Here is an 18250-nt window from a genome sequence, read left to right as displayed (position 1 = left end):
TACATCCGAAGATAGTATTTTTTCCGTTTACTTTCTTCAGTTGCATGTCTTCTAAGTTGTTCTCTTGAACATCGTCTGCTTTTTCCAGCTCATTTTGTGTACTTGGCTGATCTGCAGCCGTTCGTTTGGCTAACATCGATGGAACACCACGTGTAACCTCTGAAGAAAATATATGTAGAGAGGACATTACAGAAGAAAAAAAAAATGCCGGAAAAGATGAACTGCAAGAAGCCGAAACATCTTGCATAACCTCTCAGGAACAAAACTGCAGAGAAGACATGGCAGGAAAAAAAGAATTTGTCAAGAAGAATGATAAAGAGGAGCTTACTATAAGTCCAGAAAATCTGGGTGGAAATGGAAAAAGTCCAAGTGCTTTCACCCCACATAGAAGGAACAGAATGAAATTTACACCTAATGTAAAAGCAAAAAGAGAAAAAGATAAAGTAAAAACTCAGAGAGGAAAGAACTGCTGATTTCAAAAATTATGAAGAAACCAATTAATATAGTGAGCATTAATTGCAATGGTCTAAACAGTCAGCAGTCACAGAAATTATTAAGAAACATGATACATCAGAACCACACAGACATTGTAATGCTACAAGACACGAGACTAAACACAGACTCAGAAACAGAAAAAAAATTTCACAGAAGCCTGCAATGTCATTACTACATCGTTGGCGAGCCAGCACAAGGTAATGGCATTGCAGGATTATCAACCCTCATAAGAAAAAAAAGCAACATACAAATCATATCCCACAGCACCATAATAGAACACAGAGCCCTCGAGGTTGAAGTGGTCTGGGGAGATCAAATAGTGTCGTTAATAAACATCTACGGCCCTGCTGATCACAACAACAAAAAACACTTCTGGGAAACACTTGGAAATAAAATGCTAAACATAAAAAACATCATAGCAGCCGGGGACATGAACTTTACCGAAAACAACAATATAGACAAGGAAATTAAAAACACTTCAACAAAGAACAACTTCACACACATAATACAACGATGTAATATAAAGGACACATTTCGCATACTATATCCTACACGGAGGGAGTACACACATTTTTCCCCCACCAATGCCTCACGGCTAGACAGAATATACATAAGCCAGCATCTAAAGTCCACTGTTAAGGAAGTTTGCCATGCACCACTAACTTTTAGTGACCACCACTTGGTCAAGGCTAAACTGTCCCTTGAGACCTTAGACAGCAACATATACACTAACAGAAACTACCCACTATGGAAACTAAATAACAGCATTATTAACACAGATCAATTTACATCGGAAATTAAACAAATACTAGACAATATAATAAAAATAACAAATGTAACGGAGGCATGGAACAAATTTAAAATACAAGTAAAAAAAGCCGCCATAAAGATAGTGAAACAAAAAAAATACAACACAAACAAAGAAAAAATAAACATAATTAAAGAACTAATGCAGAAATACAACACAGACAGAACCCTTCCAGAAAATAAAATAGCCATTAATGCACTCAGAGCAAAACTAAAACAAATTGAAATAAAAGAGGCTGAAGGGGCCTGGGTTCGCGCTAAAATAAAAACAATGGAACAAGATGAAGGAAGGACCAAAGCTGCGTGGCTCTTTGAAGAGCAAAAAAAGCAGAAAGCTCAATTTAATAAAATAAAACACGAGGGGGTAGAAATCGAGGGAGATGCAAATCTCCTCCGATTCTTCCACTCACAATACACGAATACATTCTCTGAAAAAGAAAATGACGAAACAGAAACACAAAACTTCTTGACACAACTACCAAGACTCACAGACAAGGAAGCAGAACACATAGACTCACCAATCACGCCAACAGAATGCAAGAAAATCATAAAATCCCTATCATTACACAAATCCCCAGGACCCGACGGCCTCACTGCGGAGTTTTACAAAGCGTACTACCCCATGTTTGAGACACTATTTGTGAAAATGCTATCCGAAATACACAATTCGGAGAGCATCCCAGAACAGTTCAACCTCGGCTACATAGCATTAATTCCCAAAAAGAAAGACACAGCAAACAACGAAGAGACACAATGGAGAGGAATTACACTTCTCAATACAGACCAAAAAATTTTAACTAAAATTATTTCCGAAAGAGTGCAGAGACACATAAACCAGATCATATCCAAATCCCAAACCTGCGGAATAAAAGGCCGAAAAATAGAGGACAATATCCTTCAAATTCGATGTATATACGAGCACTACCAGGCAACACAACAACCATGTCTACTGGTAGGTCTCGACATTGAAAAGGCCTTTGACTCAGTGAGTCATCATTACCTACATGAAGTCATCAAAGCTGCAGGTTTTGGGAAAAAATTTCAGAATCTGATTTCAAATATTTACACCACAGCAGAGTCTCGCCTAATCATAAACAAGAAACTGTCTGCACCGGTCAAAATTAAATGCTCGGTCAGACAAGGAGACAGTCTCTCTATGATCCTCTTTGGTCTCGCCTTAGAGCCGGTAATACGAGAAATATCTAAGCATCCCGGCATAGCGGGTACTCACATAGGAGGTGAAGGAAAAACAAAAGTGCTCGCCTATGCCGACGATGTAATACTAACCGTAACTACAGCCGAGTCCTTCACACTCGCATACAACATACTCAAAAAATTTGAAAAAGCGTCAGCACTCAAAGTAAACCTTCACAAGTGCCAAGCGATGTTCGTCGGCAGGTGGGTAAAAAGGCCTACCATGCCGAACGACATAAAAATAGACAAACACCTACCACTACTGGGGATCGTCATAGGAGAACAAATCCAACACAACACACAATGGGAGCTTGCACATACAAAAATAACCAAGAAAATTACACAGATGAGACACAGACAACTATCACTAACAAGTAAAGCTAAAATATGCAATCAATACCTACTGTCTAAGATATGGTACCTCATGAACAATACCAACTACAACGGTCAAGCAGTAGACAGAATACACAGAGAATGCGCAAAGTTCATCTGGGGTTCCAAATACGAACCCATCAGAAGATCCACAATATTCCATGACATCGAGGCGGGAGGACTCGGCTTAATAAACGTACACCTAAAAACTCTAAGTGCGAGAGCAAAAATCATAGAGAGAGCTTACACAGAGGAAAAAGCATGGAGCGCATATATAATATATTATATGCAGAAGATAATGCCCGACAAAGTAATATGTTCCCTTCCGCGCTCGAGTGGCAAAACACCCAGAATGTTCCACGAGATTGCGGAAGGTTACAACTTCATTAACAAATACGTAGGAATAAACGAATTCTTGAAGATGAGACCTAAAGCAGCACATATCAAACTCACGCGCACAGTTATACCACCACCACAACACCGGGAGATTGAAAGAGGGACACTAAGACTATCAAAGGCACTTAAAAAAGCCTTCAATCTGCCCATAAACCCCAAATTAAAAACCTTCTACTACAAAGTACACCACGCTTGTTTGCCCACCAAAATGTGGTGCACAGCGAAAGGAATCCCTCTTCAAGGCCCCGCCAGATGTCATTTTTGCCCCCAACCAGAAACACTTTACCACTTAATGATGTACTGCCCTCACACCTCCCGAATATGGAACACGGTTCAAACATTCATAAAACACAAACAACCCTTTACAGAACACACGTTATACTGGTTAAACGAAGGGAAAATTAACACAACTAAAGCAATCATCATCATAACAACAATGTACTCGATTTGGACATACAGATGCGACAAAATTTACGGAAGGGAAACAGGACCAGACATACTGAAGAAAATAAACAACATATTAAAAGAAACAATCACAGATACCATAAACAGAAACAAAATAACAAAACACCAATGGCGACAAATAGGTCTCATCTCAGAATTTGAAGAACAACTGCAAATCATAGAAATAAAGGACCCACCATAAATTAAAAAAAAAAAAAAAAAAAAAAAAAAAAAAAAAAACATATACACGATAAAATATACATAAGCGAAAGAAAAGCAAAAGCATATTGTAAACTTCTTCATTAAGCTGTATAACCACTTGTACATTAATTGCTTTATGCTATAATTAGTTGTAATTCTGTGCATAATATTTGAACAATTATATAGAGGTAGTAGTTTAGTTTTATGCATCAAAAAATGTCAATGACGGTTTATATAGTGGAAGAAGTCGACGACATTTTGCTGATCCGGTGGGTAACTCAAATATCTGCCAAAATGTAACCCTCTCTTTCTATGTTAAAACAAATACTACATATGTATATAGACATTTGCAATCTGAAAGTGATAAGGTATATGTAAACAGCGCTTAACACTTCATGATAAATTAATAATGTATAATCCCAACTATATCTGTATAATCCCAACTATATCTGTATAATCCAAACTATAATCTGTATAATCCAAACTGTATAATCCAAATGTATAATGTACAATCCAAAATGTTCACAGCCAAATGTAAAAGTGTCAAGTCAAACATAACAAAGGGCTAAGTTATGTTACATTAAAAGAAAAATACTGCTCAACTCATGTAAAAAGGACTGTAGGAAGAAGTAGACACTGAGCAGATTACTGATGTTAAAAATAAGGAAAAATAAATTGTACATAATATATTATTAAGACCAAGAATGTAAATCAAAATGCCAATCAAAATAAGCATTCTATGTACAAATGTATATATATTTATTTGGAATGTATGTAGATGCTTTATGGTTAATAAAATATTACTAGGTTGAATACACCGGTTCTCGTCCGATCACCGAAGTTAAGCAGCGTTGGGCACGGTCAGTACTTGGGATGGTGGCCACCTGGGAACACCGGGTGCTGCTGGCATTAGTTTTTAATTTGCTTTCATGTTTCTTTTTTACATGTTATATATATATAACACTGCATTAACTGTAAAAATACTTTTTTTTTTAAATGTTAAATCATATTACACACATAACAACTGAATTAGAAACCCTTATATGGATTGTATTAAGATTATTGTACAAGTACATCACATAAACACATATTTCTTTAACATTTAACAGACTTGTTTGAAATATGCTTCAATAAATCTTAACTGTCCTCACCAGAGGCGTAGCTAGAGGGGGGGAGGTCCTCCCCGGGCGACATTGTGAACTTTTGCAGTTAATTCTAAAGTACAGTCTCGAGAACTCGTTTCCAAATATTGTAATACTACAGCGAATTTTCCTCAGAGTTGCTGTAAGCGTTGCTAGTTGTGAGAGGAGTTTTTCTAAATAAAATTGATTAAGAATTACCTACATTACTATGAAATAGGCTTCGACAATGTCATCGACGATTTTGCTAACAGAAAAGCAAGAAAAATAGCATTTTAGAATGTTGAAATTAAAGTTTTACTTCAAAAATAAACATAGTGTTTTAATTTATTTCCCTATACGTCGTTTTGACTTTTTGTAGTATTTTTGGTGTGCATTGAGAGGGGTGGCAAAAGCTCGAGCTACACCACTGGAGTGACAACAATAGTTCAGAAGAAAGTAATACGAACGGTGACATTAACGAGAGGAGTGATAGCACCGAGAGTGAAGATGAACTGAATATTGCTAATACAAATGATTGTAACAATATCTTTATATAATAAAGATCTTTATTATATAAAGTAAATATCTTTATATAATAAAATATTTTTTTCTAAAAATCGTCTCATAAATTTGGGGTGCGTCTTATCGTCCGAAAAATACGGTATATCAGTATGTTTCAGTTTAAAGCCGGAAGTATCTTGACAGCATAACAAATAAATAATCTGAATCTCAAAGCCTGTTTGCAATCTTATATATACCGCTTTTTTTTTTTCGAAATAGTTCTTCAAATATTCACTTATTTAGTTATTCTAATTATGTACTTTAAAATTACCGAAGGATTCTGTACCATAATATAGAAGAATATATGGGCTTGGGAGGAAGAACAGGTTTTTCTTGATCGGAACAGCCCAAGATCGAATTTTGAGTCCAGAACACAAGAAACTTTTAATTTTTTTATTAAATTGCTTAATTTACTGTGGTAAACACAGTGCTGCTAGCGTCCTAAGTGCTACAAGATGGATTTTTATTATTTTTATACAAAATAAGAGAATTGTATGGGGTCGTTGATGATAAAATTAAATATTACAATCAAATAGAAATAAATTAATAAATATATTTATATATCGAGAAAAATTGGGGGTACTGCAGTTCCGCAGTGCCTATGCACGAGCCGCACCTGGTTCTTAAAAACATTCGCCTGGAAGGCCAACTAAAGCTGAAGACAGCAATGATGAAACCAAATACCCGCTTCTTATCCAGTAACAAGCGTTCTTAAATAAGTCGCTGTATCTACCACTTAGTTGAATAAATGAACGTAAAAGTTGTATTCTTAGAATATAATAGTGTTTTATTAATTGTTGAGATGTTTGGTTTGTAGAACTGAAATCTTGAATTATTATTATTTTTAAATAAATAAAACACTTTTGAGAGTTTTAAGAGATTCTTAATACTGTCTGCATAGGACCTGTTTTTAATTTTAGCAAAATTTTTTATATACGATAGGTGGGGTCATATAAAGACCGCACTTATCGTGTGTTAACTTTTCTTACAAGACAAGGAAAAACTATAAATAAATCTAAAAAAAAAACATTCCTTAAAACTGTGTAATGATAGTTCATTACACACTTTCCATTACGTGATTCATCACGCAAACCACAGATCAACCGCTCATTACGCGAAATCCTCAAAACATACAATTTATTTCGCTTTAAGAAGCATCACTATTCTTTAAATTGTTTGCGTCTGATAAGGAACGGTAGAATTCGCAGTATTCTGAAAGTGGACATTTTTCTCTTAAAAACCTAAGCAGTAGTTTCTGCAGTACGTTGTTAGATTGGGGTTGTCATGAGTCACTTGTTAGCAACATTGGCATTTACGAAAGAAGATATGATCACTTCGGTAGTTGGTCTGTTAGGATCCGTTTCTATCTTCGCACTTGCGATTTCTGCAATTATTAAAATTTATCTGAAAATGATTTCCGGCAAGTGTAAAAGTACTCGAGACATGGCTGGGAAAACGGTGATCATCACAGGTGCAAACTGCGGTATCGGCAGAGAGACAGCAAGGGAGCTTGTACGAAGGAATGCGCGAGTGATCATGGCGTGCAGGAGTGTTGAACGTGCAAAGGAAGCTGCCCTAGACATCGTGCGATCGACTGGTAAAGAAAACGTGGTCATCAAACAGTTGGACTTGAGTTCTCTGAAATCAGTGCGCGCATTCGTTGAAGACTTCCAGCAGACCGAACAACGACTCGATGTCCTCATCAACAACGCTGCCGCTGCTCCTACACTCGATCTGCAACGAACCGAAGATTGCTTGGAGATGCAGTTCGGTACCAACCATTGCGGCCACTTTTTGCTCACCAACCTCCTCCTCGAAGTACTCAAGAAAAGCGCCCCCTCACGGATTGTAGTCGTATCATCAATTGCTCATTGGGCAGGAAGTTTGGATTTCGACAACCTGAACTGTCAAAAGTACGCTCCTCATGGCGTCAAGATATACAGCAATACGAAGCTAGCGAACATGCTCTTCGCTTTTGAATTAGCACGGAGACTGGAAGGAACAGGGGTCACCGCGAATGCGGTACATCCTGGAATGGTGAACACTCTCATCGTCCGCAACAAAACAGGGTTATGGAAATATGTGATCGTGCCATTCTTGACTCCTTTTGCCAAGAGTTCCAGTGAAGGGGCCCAGACATCTATTCACGTGGCCATAGATGAAAAACTCGAAAACGTGTCTGGAAAATATTTCGCGGATTGTAAACCTGAAAAGGCGTCACCCACGGCTCTTGATGTTGATCTCGCTCGTAAGCTGTGGAAAGTGTCTGAAACTCTTACACATCTGGCCCAGTGAAGATGACATCTCCATCCCTCACATTGACATTGTCAAACTCTCAAATTTGTCATCCTAAATTCAGAGGTAAAATGTATTCTTTTATCATTTTTGAAATGTAATGCGAGAGCTGATTAAAGGGTATTATGTTGGGAAAATTAAAATTCACGGTGTTTGGGAGTTATTTTTTTCAGTTTGCTTCTTTATTATGAAATGCACGTGTTTCGTGGTACTAGACAAACGGAAAAGCTCTTTGACTACCAATCTTCTCAATAATTTCGGTATTTGACTATTCCATTAATTTGAATAAAAAAAAAAAAAAAACTCACATAGATCATTTCGATCGCATTGCCGAACTTATCGAAAACTGCTAGTTTTCGATCAGTTCTGGAAACTTACATTTCTTAAAGGGCGATCCACACATTTCAAAACAGTAAATCTCTTTTAGTTTCAAAAACTAAAAGAAAAAAGAATAAGTGAACAATGGTATAAATAGAAACAGATAAAGAAATTGGGAAGGTCCTCAGATTTCTGAATTATTCTGTATTATTCCCTCATATGTTTGCTACTTAAATTTGCGCTGATCAGTGCCTTGCTTTATTACGTTGCGATCCTACATCGATTGACGTGACATCTGTTGCAGTTACGGGAATTCCAAAGTTAGACTATCGTTTGTATTATGAAGGACAAATCGTCTGTCTTGTCACTTGTTATTCCTTCTATCCGTAAACCTTACCCCTTTCTTGTCTCATACGTTCTATTTGGGTTTTTAAGAGGTTTACTTCTTTTCCTAATTCCGTATTCTCTCTTTTTAAGTTTTCCTGCATCTCTATCACTTTAGTCAGTTTGGATTTGATATTGCGAACTGTTTCTATAACATCAGCTTCTTCTTCTACACCTTCATTATTGATCGTCATTTTTTCTGTTAATTTTGTCAGTTGCACGTACGTACATTGTTCGAGAAAATTAACAGAAAAAATGTTTCTCCTAAGGTGAATATTGGATGCAATAGACTGGTATGCAGATTCGGAGTATTTAATAGAAAGTAATTTACCAATCAACAGGCAAACACACCATGCAATTAGTTTTGCAAATACGGGTGACGACCATTCTTTCATTCCTGTTTATTGACTTGTTCCGTGCGTTAGCCACATCGCCAATACCTTCGGAATGGCGCCATCAGCGTTTAGATGATTTCTTTCTATACGGTTGGTTGGACGACATTAAGCCAAGCCATCGAATGTAAAGTTGACATATTAGTTTAATGTGCCTCGGCTTCCTGTCAGGAGACAGGAACCATTACAAGAAGAGCTGGCCAAGGTCGTTTGCTGTGCCAACAGATTGATGTCTAACTCCATCTGCAAGATGGAACTGCATGATGTCCTTTTAAGGTCTTGTAAAGTTTTTGCGGCCACAGGAGAGAAGATTTCCAGTGCTAAGAATCCTAAATTCAAGTGAACTCTACAGAAGCTAGTAGTTTGTATCTCATCAGCCACAAACCATTGCAGATCTCGTCGAAACTAGTAACTATGCCATAAAACATGCTACTCGGAGCTCCGAGAAATGGAATATAGTTCTGTTCTCTGATGAGTACGGTTTTCGATTACAAGCAGATTCTAGACCTGGTTTGATCCTGAGAGAACGAGAAATGCAGGACCATCTCTCCAACTTCAGAGAAAGGGACACAGACGGTGGATGCATTGTTCTCGTGTGAGACCAAATAACGATTAACGGTGCATCCCCTTCTTCATATTTTTGATAGGAACACCATAACTACTCACAGGTATCGAGAACACATCATCGAGCCCCTATGAGCGATTTTGTGTGGGTGAGGAAGGTCCAGATGTTTTTTCCATAGCGTAATGGAAGAATACTTTGAAACTGAAGATGTCCATAGACTGTCATGACAGCATGATTACTAGACTGAAATCGGATTGAACATGTTTTGAATCGCATTGCACGCCGATCGCCACTGCCTCTAAAGTTTGATCTGGTGGAAGAATGGGACTATTGCCACAGAATTTTGTAGGCACTCTTAAATCGAGCACAGTCCACTGCTGTGAGCCCTGTTTAGCTGTTCAAGGGGGGGGGGGATCATACTCCGAAGTGATGTTTTTAACATGTTGTATCGACTTCTCTAATGTGATTTTTTTAGTAATTCTTATAGACCCCCTTATGTGATAGCCTTTATAATTGTCTGAAGTAGTGGCAATGTAGTGGAAATAGAAAACATGGAATTTAGTAGGCGAGTTAACTTTGTGAACTTGTATGGACTGGTCACATTTGTACCATAATAATAACGATAATACATAAGGTAAAGTTAATTTTTTAAGTTTAAATGCTGATATTACTAATGAGAAAAAATCAGCATGTAGAAAAACGTAATTTCTCTCAGATATAAATGTAGAATTTACTTTCGTAACATTCCATGAAAGAACAACAGTTTTGACAGAAAGGAACTGACTTCAAATTCTAGAAGTTACTTTATCGTAACAGGCCATTGAGCTCAATGACGTACTTGGAAGATGAGGAAATAAATGCGGAGATATATAACAGCGAAAATTGTCAAAAACATTTTAGCTACGGCAAAATGAATACGAGAGTGGTCTGAAAAGTTCTCGACCTCGACCATAGATTTTTTGCCTAGGTTGGTCCATCTGCCATACGCATCCATGTGAAATTGCAAGTCATTCTACCAAGTAGTTTGTTTTATACAGCTGTCTGAAACAAAAGTGTTGTCTGTATGCCTTGAAATAGATACAGTTGAGTTTCGTGCAGTTATTAAATTCTTTGTAAAAGAAGGTTTAACGGTAACAGAAATTTATACAAAGTTCATAAACTTTTATGAGCACTCTTCTGCTTCGTTTTCGACAATTAAGAAATGGGCTGCCGAGTTTAAACGTGGCTGTACCAGCCTTGAAGATGATCCATATGAACGACTTCTGAAAAATGTAACCACACCAGAAATCACAGATCAAGTGCACGATATGGTATTGGATGACCGGCGAGTCAACGTGCGTGAAATTGCTGAGACTACAGGCCTTTTTAAAATATATTAGGATATATTTTGCATGAGGAATTGCAAATGAAAAAGCTTTGTGCAAGATGGGTGCCGCGCTTGCTCACAGCAGATCAAAAACGTACTCGCATGAAAATCTCTGAACAGTGCTTGGAGCGTCTTAACAAGAAGAAAACTGATTTTGTGCGTCAATGTATTACTATGGATGAGACTTGGAGTCACCATTGCACATCAGAATCCAAACAGCAGTCAAAACAGTGGAGAAGCCGGTTAGGACATAGGAAAGGTCATGGCATTGGTGTTTTGGGATGCTAAAGGCATTTTGTTTATTAAATATCTTGAAAAGAGTAAAATGATAACCGAGGAATATTATTCCGATATTTTTCCCAGACTAGATGAAAAAATTCGTGAGAAAAGACCCGGTTTGCAGAAGAAAAAAATCATCTTTCATCACGACAATGCACCAGCCCACAAAAGTGTTTTGGCAATGAGAAAATTAAGGGATCTGCACTATGAATTGTTGGAACATGCACCCTATTCCCCGGATTTGGCTCCGTCTGACTTCTGTCTCTTCCCAAAACTAAAACTCTTCCTCGCAGTGTTTTTCTTCGAATCAAGAAGTGATTGCAGCTGTAGATGAGTGACTGAAGATCTTACTAAGAACCACTACAGGGACGGGCTAATGACGCTAGAGAATTGCTGGAATAAATGTATTAGTCTTAAGGGTGATTATGTTGAAAAATAAAAATAATTTTGAAATTATAAATTCGTTTTTTTTTTCATTGTTAGGCCGAGAACTTTTCAGACCACCCTCGTAACTTGTCATTGACTAATCTTTTTACTGGTTTTGCACCACAAGTAATAAAGCGCTATACTACATACCGACAATTGCTCATAGTGCTTTATTATCATTGGACAGCTAAAGATCAGATTATTCGAAACCCCTAATATAGACAAAAAAAAATTTAATTTTATTATGTGCATCTAAAGCCGGCAGACATCCATTACTAATGAACATACAATCATATCTTTATTGTTATTAGAAAGCTTACCTATGTTTGTAGTATTGCTATAGGACACGAAATCCTATCAAAAATAAACAGCAAACTTTTCGAGAAACATAAGAAATAATAAATTACAACAGTACTTAGATTAAGAGTTACTGTTGTCGTGTGCTGGTGTAATAACTAAAAATAAGAAAATAAATTAAATAAATCATTGAACAGAAAGCACCATCTTTCTGTTCAATGAGTCACAATATCCATGATATGCTCAACTGGACACAACTACTACAAACAGGTGAAAGAAAACGGGAGAGCATGCGAGCAACGTTTTCACTTAGAAGTAGAGATCAATCATTATCCAGATGGTTGCGAGCGTGCTCTGGATTCCTTGATGGTTAAAGTCAAGTTCAAACATCTTTATAACCATGCTGCTATACATTTTCAACCTACGTCAACATAACTTGAAAGACAAAATAGCTAAAAAAAAAGAGGGGGGTTGGTTTTTATTATATTTTTTAATTCAGTACCTTAATATACAATAAATCATTTGTTGTCTGTGTTATGGGAATCCCGTATAGTAGAGAATGTAGGCACAATGAATGGGCCAGTTCAGCATATTTATGCATATTTATATGCATAAATATCCAAAGATCACTTGCTTTTAGAGAAGACAATTCAAACTTGATATAGCCTTCATTATTTCCAACTTTTCTATAGAAATTGTCCTCAACCCACTTAGATGGACTTGTTTATAAGACTAGAATAGTACTTTGAAATGCAGCCATTATAGAACTCACAGTAATTTTTTTCATTTTGTTTTGAATGGTGTTGCTAACTGAGAAATATATATCGGCAATAAAAGAGCTACGGAATTATCAGATTAATTACCACTTTCGTTTCAACACTAATACAAATAACAACAATAATAATTTTATGGGCATTCGACTCCAAGTAATTACAGTTTCAATGTAACTGTTATTTTAATAATATTTTTTATTTCATTTGAGAACATATGTACTCATTTATTCTTGTAATTGTGCGTTTTTATTATTTTCTTTCTAAAATATTTATAGTCAGGAGCGTTAGAACAGGAATTCAAAATTATATTCTGTTCATTGTGTGAGGGCAGCAAAATATGAACTCGATATCTCTTCTGATGAAAAGCAGGTGTCGCTTTTGTGCTTATGAAATCTTTCATTTTCCAGTTTTGCTTAAAAGAGGGACTCAGCCGGTGTAGTTGGCTCAGTAGGATTACCAAAAAAAAAAAAAATTTAAGCGTAAGCATACTCGAGACATGTCGAGGAAAAATCCAAAAAATGTTGGGAAACACTGCCTTAAGTGCAAGAAGTATTTTTCTGACTGCAAACCTGCGTGGGTTTATCCAAATGTCTTAGGTGTGGACCTCCCCCATAAAAGATTTTGTAAACTTATTATTCATCTGTGCAGTGCGCGAGCTTCTAAGGATTCTTGTTTTCTATTTTTTTATTAATTTTATATTTTTGCATTTGAATTAATTTTTTTTTCTCGTCCAGAAACCTTATTCTACAAGTCAAACATTGAACTTTTAAGCCTCTTCAGACCTTCAGTAGATTATAAGATCGGTGATCTCACACGATGTAGGTCATCTCCCCCAACCCCCTAAGGAAATGACACATGCTCCAAGGCTAGATTCGAATCTGAAGCATCTTGAGTGAAGACTGGATGCGCTAATCACTCGGCCAGTCAGGTCGCAGGCTAAGTGTATTTCTTGAGGATGATCGGATCGCTCATGCGTTGATATTATCCTTAAGAATAGGAACAGAAAATTAACATAACACAATTAAAATAATAAGAATAAAAGAAAGAATATTAGAATTCTAATTGTGAAAAGGATTAATAATTATTATTTTTTCTGAATATTTTATTCCCTATAAATATTTTCTACGTCTTAAAGAAATGCCGAAAACACTTAACATATTGTGGTAGGAATAAAGGTCGAAATGTTACAATTTCATAATAAAATTCTTCTTCAATTTAATAAAACCACCAGGATAATTAAAGATAGGGTCCTTAACGTTTCTTAGAATAAGGTTCAAGTTCCGCATATTTACACCCTCAGTCTATTTACAGCAACAATACGAGTGTTATGTTTAGGACCACAGCATCGGAGTTCGAGAGTATTGCAGTTTGCAGTAATTCGACCCGTGTGCTCACGGGGTCGGTTTGCCTGTTTGCGGGATGAAAAACCCCAGATAAACTGGGGAGAAAAACCCTGCCGTCCACGCCCAAGACCGGCTAACTTGGCTATGGCTGAGGAAGATCCTTGAGCTCCTCACGTCTCCGACAGGAATCGAACTGTCTTAGGTTCGACGGGAATTGAACCTAGGACACTCCTTCCCCAGGTTTATGGTTTTATTTTGTTAACCCCTAGAATAAAACAGTTGCATGCGTTTCAATTTTTGAATTAGAAGTCAATTAACCGCTTTTAACTTTTTATTTGAATTATAAGATTCCAAGAGTAGATGAATTTTAAAAGTAAGTGAACGTAAGAGTGCGTGAAAGTAATAGAAACGAGAAGGCCGTCAAGTAGAACAACCGTAATTATTCTTTTTCCTTCTTCTAACATTTATTCAGCAAAATAATCACACGTTCCAAAAAGACTTCATCCTAATAGGCCATTAACAATTGCATGAATTATTGTCGATGGATGATTATTGAGGAGCGATTTCCTCGAACCTCATCACAGTCATGTAATTTACATCAATCCAAGTGGAAAACGGTCAACTTAAGGCTGTGAATTATAATGTAAAAACAGACAAATCTTCTTTTCAAGGCTTCATTATTTCGATTTTAGGGAAAAATTCCATCATTTTGAAATACTCTATTCCAATGGCACTTGCATTTCTGGTTTCCCAAATATTGATCTGAAGCTGACCAGTGTAGGTGCGCCACTCACTGCTCATGGAAGAAGAGGAAAAGCTTCTTTTAATCGTAATTGAACAGGATCAGGGACGGCTCGTGCATAGGCATTGCGGAACTGCAGCACCCCGAATTTTTCTCGATATATAAATATATTTATTAATTTATTTATATTTGCTTGTAATATTTAATTTTATCATCAACAATCCTATGCAATTCTCTTATTTTGTATAAAAAAAGAATTAGAATCCATCTTGTAGCACTTAGGAGGGCGAAGGACGCTAACAGCACTGTGTTTATTTACCACAGCGTCATATTGCTACGCGCGCAAACATATGCACGTCATAGTGAGATGCGAGCTATTAGCGCAACGTGGCACTGCCCGTCGCGCAGTTCCACTGTTGTTTATATGCAATTTACACCAGTAGTAGAGTGTTCGTAGTGCTTATCATGTTTGGACATTACAATTAAAGGATTTAATTGTAATGTCCAAAAATTGTAAATCCATTCCTTTAATTACAATTAAAGGAATGGGTTTTATTTTTAAGTAATTTTGAATTATATCAAACTGAATAATTTTATCGATAATAAATAATATTTTGTCATGTTTAATTTTTTTTAAATTTTTACCATAGTTTTGATATTTTATCCAAACACGTATATACTGTACTTACATGTATTTCGAAAGTTGCAGCACCCCACGATTTCAAGCCACGAGCCGCCAGTGAGAACAGTATAAACATCTTTTCAGGTAGCTATAGAAAAACTTTTCGAAAACATATGTGGAAATATTTGGTTGATTGCAAATCAATAAAAGTTCTCTATGACGTCACTCGCAAACTGTGGAAAGTGTTTGAAGTTGTGAGAAAAACTCACCAATTGCCAAATTGAAACACGTGCTTTTGTAAAATTATAATCATTAAACTGTGTAATTATTAAAAGTAATAAAAACTTGTGCGTGTTTTAGAAGTTCCATGTTTGCTGTTTTCCCCCCTCCCCCCGCAACCCAGTGTTTTCCTTGAGAGAAAAATGTTTGGCAACAGTTCTGTTGTGTGGAGTGTGTGAGATATTCCTAACTCATGTTTCTCAAATACGCGAACTTCTACATGCTATCATACCTCATCCGCTGTAGTTTTGCAAATTTTACACCTCCCATCAAATAATAAGTTCACAAAATATTCAACTTATAGATTTTTTATGCACACTTTTCTTTCTTTTTACAATCGAGACAAGCCTTATAAACTCATAGAGGTATCATGCTTCTCTGGAGCATTCTCCTACATGTCCAAGGTGGTATTCGACCCCGCAGTCTGTTGATTGGGGAGCCGGTATGCTGTCGACTCGCTCATCCAGGCTGGCATATTGTCAATGACATTTGAATTTAATATACTATCACACATAGAAATTTAAGATAAATTATCAATACTTTATAATCGTCTTAAACCTTAAAGCATTTCTAACATAACGCACACCCTTTCAGGTGTGCGTACGTGCGTGTGTGTGTGTGTAATGCTATACATTATGAGCATTACACAACCGATTTCGGGTCACTTCGGAAATCGGTTGTGTAATGACAATTGACAATTAACATTTATTCTTTAAGGGTGAAGCAAAATGCTTTTCACATTCCCCGCTATCTGTCGTGGTTACAGTGAGGGTAAAATTTAAAATACAAGTAAAAAAAGCCGCCATAAAGATAGGGAAACAAAAAAAATACAACACAAACAAAGAAAAAATAAACATAATTAAAGAACTAACGCAGAAATACAACACAGACAGAACCCTTCCAGAAAATAAAATAGCCATTAATGCACTCAGAGCAAAACTAAAACAAATTGAAATAAAAGAGGCTGAAGGGGCCTGGGTTCGCGCTAAAATAAAAACAATGGAACAAGATGAAGGAAGGACCAAAGCTGCGTGGCTCTTTGAAGAGCAAAAAAAGCAGAAAGCTCAATTTAATAAAATAAAACACGAGGGGGTAGAAATCGAAGGAGATGCAAATCTCCTCCGATTCTTCCACTCACAATACACGAATACATTCTCTGAAAAAGAAAATGACGAAACAGAAACACAAAACTTCTTGACACAACTACCAAGACTCACAGACAAGGAAGCAGAACACATAGACTCACCAATCACGCCAACAGAATGCAAGAAAATCATAAAATCCCTATCATTACACAAATCCCCAGGACCCGACGGCCTCACTGCGGAGTTTTACAAAGCGTACTACCCCATGTTTGAGACACTATTTGTGAAAATGCTATCCGAAATACACAATTCGGAGAGCATCCCAGAACAGTTCAACCTCGGCTACATAGCATTAATTCCCAAAAAGAAAGACACAGCAAACAACGAAGAGACACAATGGAGAGGAATTACACTTCTCAATACAGACCAAAAAATTTTAACTAAAATTATTTCCGAAAGAGTGCAGAGACACATAAACCAGATCATATCCAAATCCCAAACCTGCGGAATAAAAGGCCGAAAAATAGAGGACAATATCCTTCAAATTCGATGTATATACGAGCACTACCAGACAACACAACAACCATGTCTACTGGTAGGTCTCGACATTGAAAAGGCCTTTGACTCAGTGAGTCATCATTACCTACATGAAGTCATCAAAGCTGCAGGTTTTGGGAAAAAATTTCAGAATCTGATTTCAAATATTTACACCACAGCAGAGTCTCGCCTAATCATAAACAAGAAACTGTCTGCACCGGTCAAAATTAAATGCTCGGTCAGACAAGGAGACAGTCTCTCTATGATCCTCTTTGGTCTCGCCTTAGAGCCGGTAATACGAGAAATATCTAAGCATCCCGGCATAGCGGGTACTCACATAGGAGGTGAAGGAAAAACAAAAGTGCTCGCCTATGCCGACGATGTAATACTAACCGTAACTACAGCCGAGTCCTTCACACTCGCATACAACATACTCAAAAAATTTGAAAAAGCGTCAGCACTCAAAGTAAACCTTCACAAGTGCCAAGCGATGTTCGTCGGCAGGTGGGTAAAAAGGCCTACCATGCCGAACGACATAAAAATAGACAAACACCTACCACTACTGGGGATCGTCATAGGAGAACAAATCCAACACAACACACAATGGGAGCTTGCACATACAAAAATAACCAAGAAAATTACACAGATGAGACACAGACAACTATCACTAACAAGTAAAGCTAAAATATGCAATCAATACCTACTGTCTAAGATATGGTACCTCATGAACAATACCAACTACAACGGTCAAGCAGTAGACAGAATACACAGAGAATGCGCAAAGTTCATCTGGGGTTCCAAATACGAACCCATCAGAAGATCCACAATATTCCATGACATCGAGGCGGGAGGACTCGGCTTAATAAACGTACACCTAAAAACTCTAAGTGCGAGAGCAAAAATCATAGAGAGAGCTTACACTGAGGAAAAAGCATGGAGCGCATATATAATATATT

The 18250-nt window shown here is 37.0% G+C and overlaps 1 pseudogene; it reads left to right on the top strand.

Annotated features, from left to right (window-relative positions):
- Positions 1 to 6875: 6875 nt before the first annotated feature.
- On the top strand, positions 6876 to 7886 carry LOC150092952 (retinol dehydrogenase 12 pseudogene; annotated as a pseudogene).
- The last annotated feature ends 10364 nt before the right edge of the window (positions 7887 to 18250 follow it).

This window comes from Typopeltis vanoorti, chromosome 24 (assembly GCF_054136105.1).
Source record: "Typopeltis vanoorti isolate ZY-2024b chromosome 24, IOZ_Tvanoo_1.0, whole genome shotgun sequence".
NCBI lineage: Eukaryota > Metazoa > Arthropoda > Arachnida > Uropygi > Thelyphonidae > Typopeltis > Typopeltis vanoorti.
This window is presented reverse-complemented; position numbering and strand designations above follow the sequence as displayed.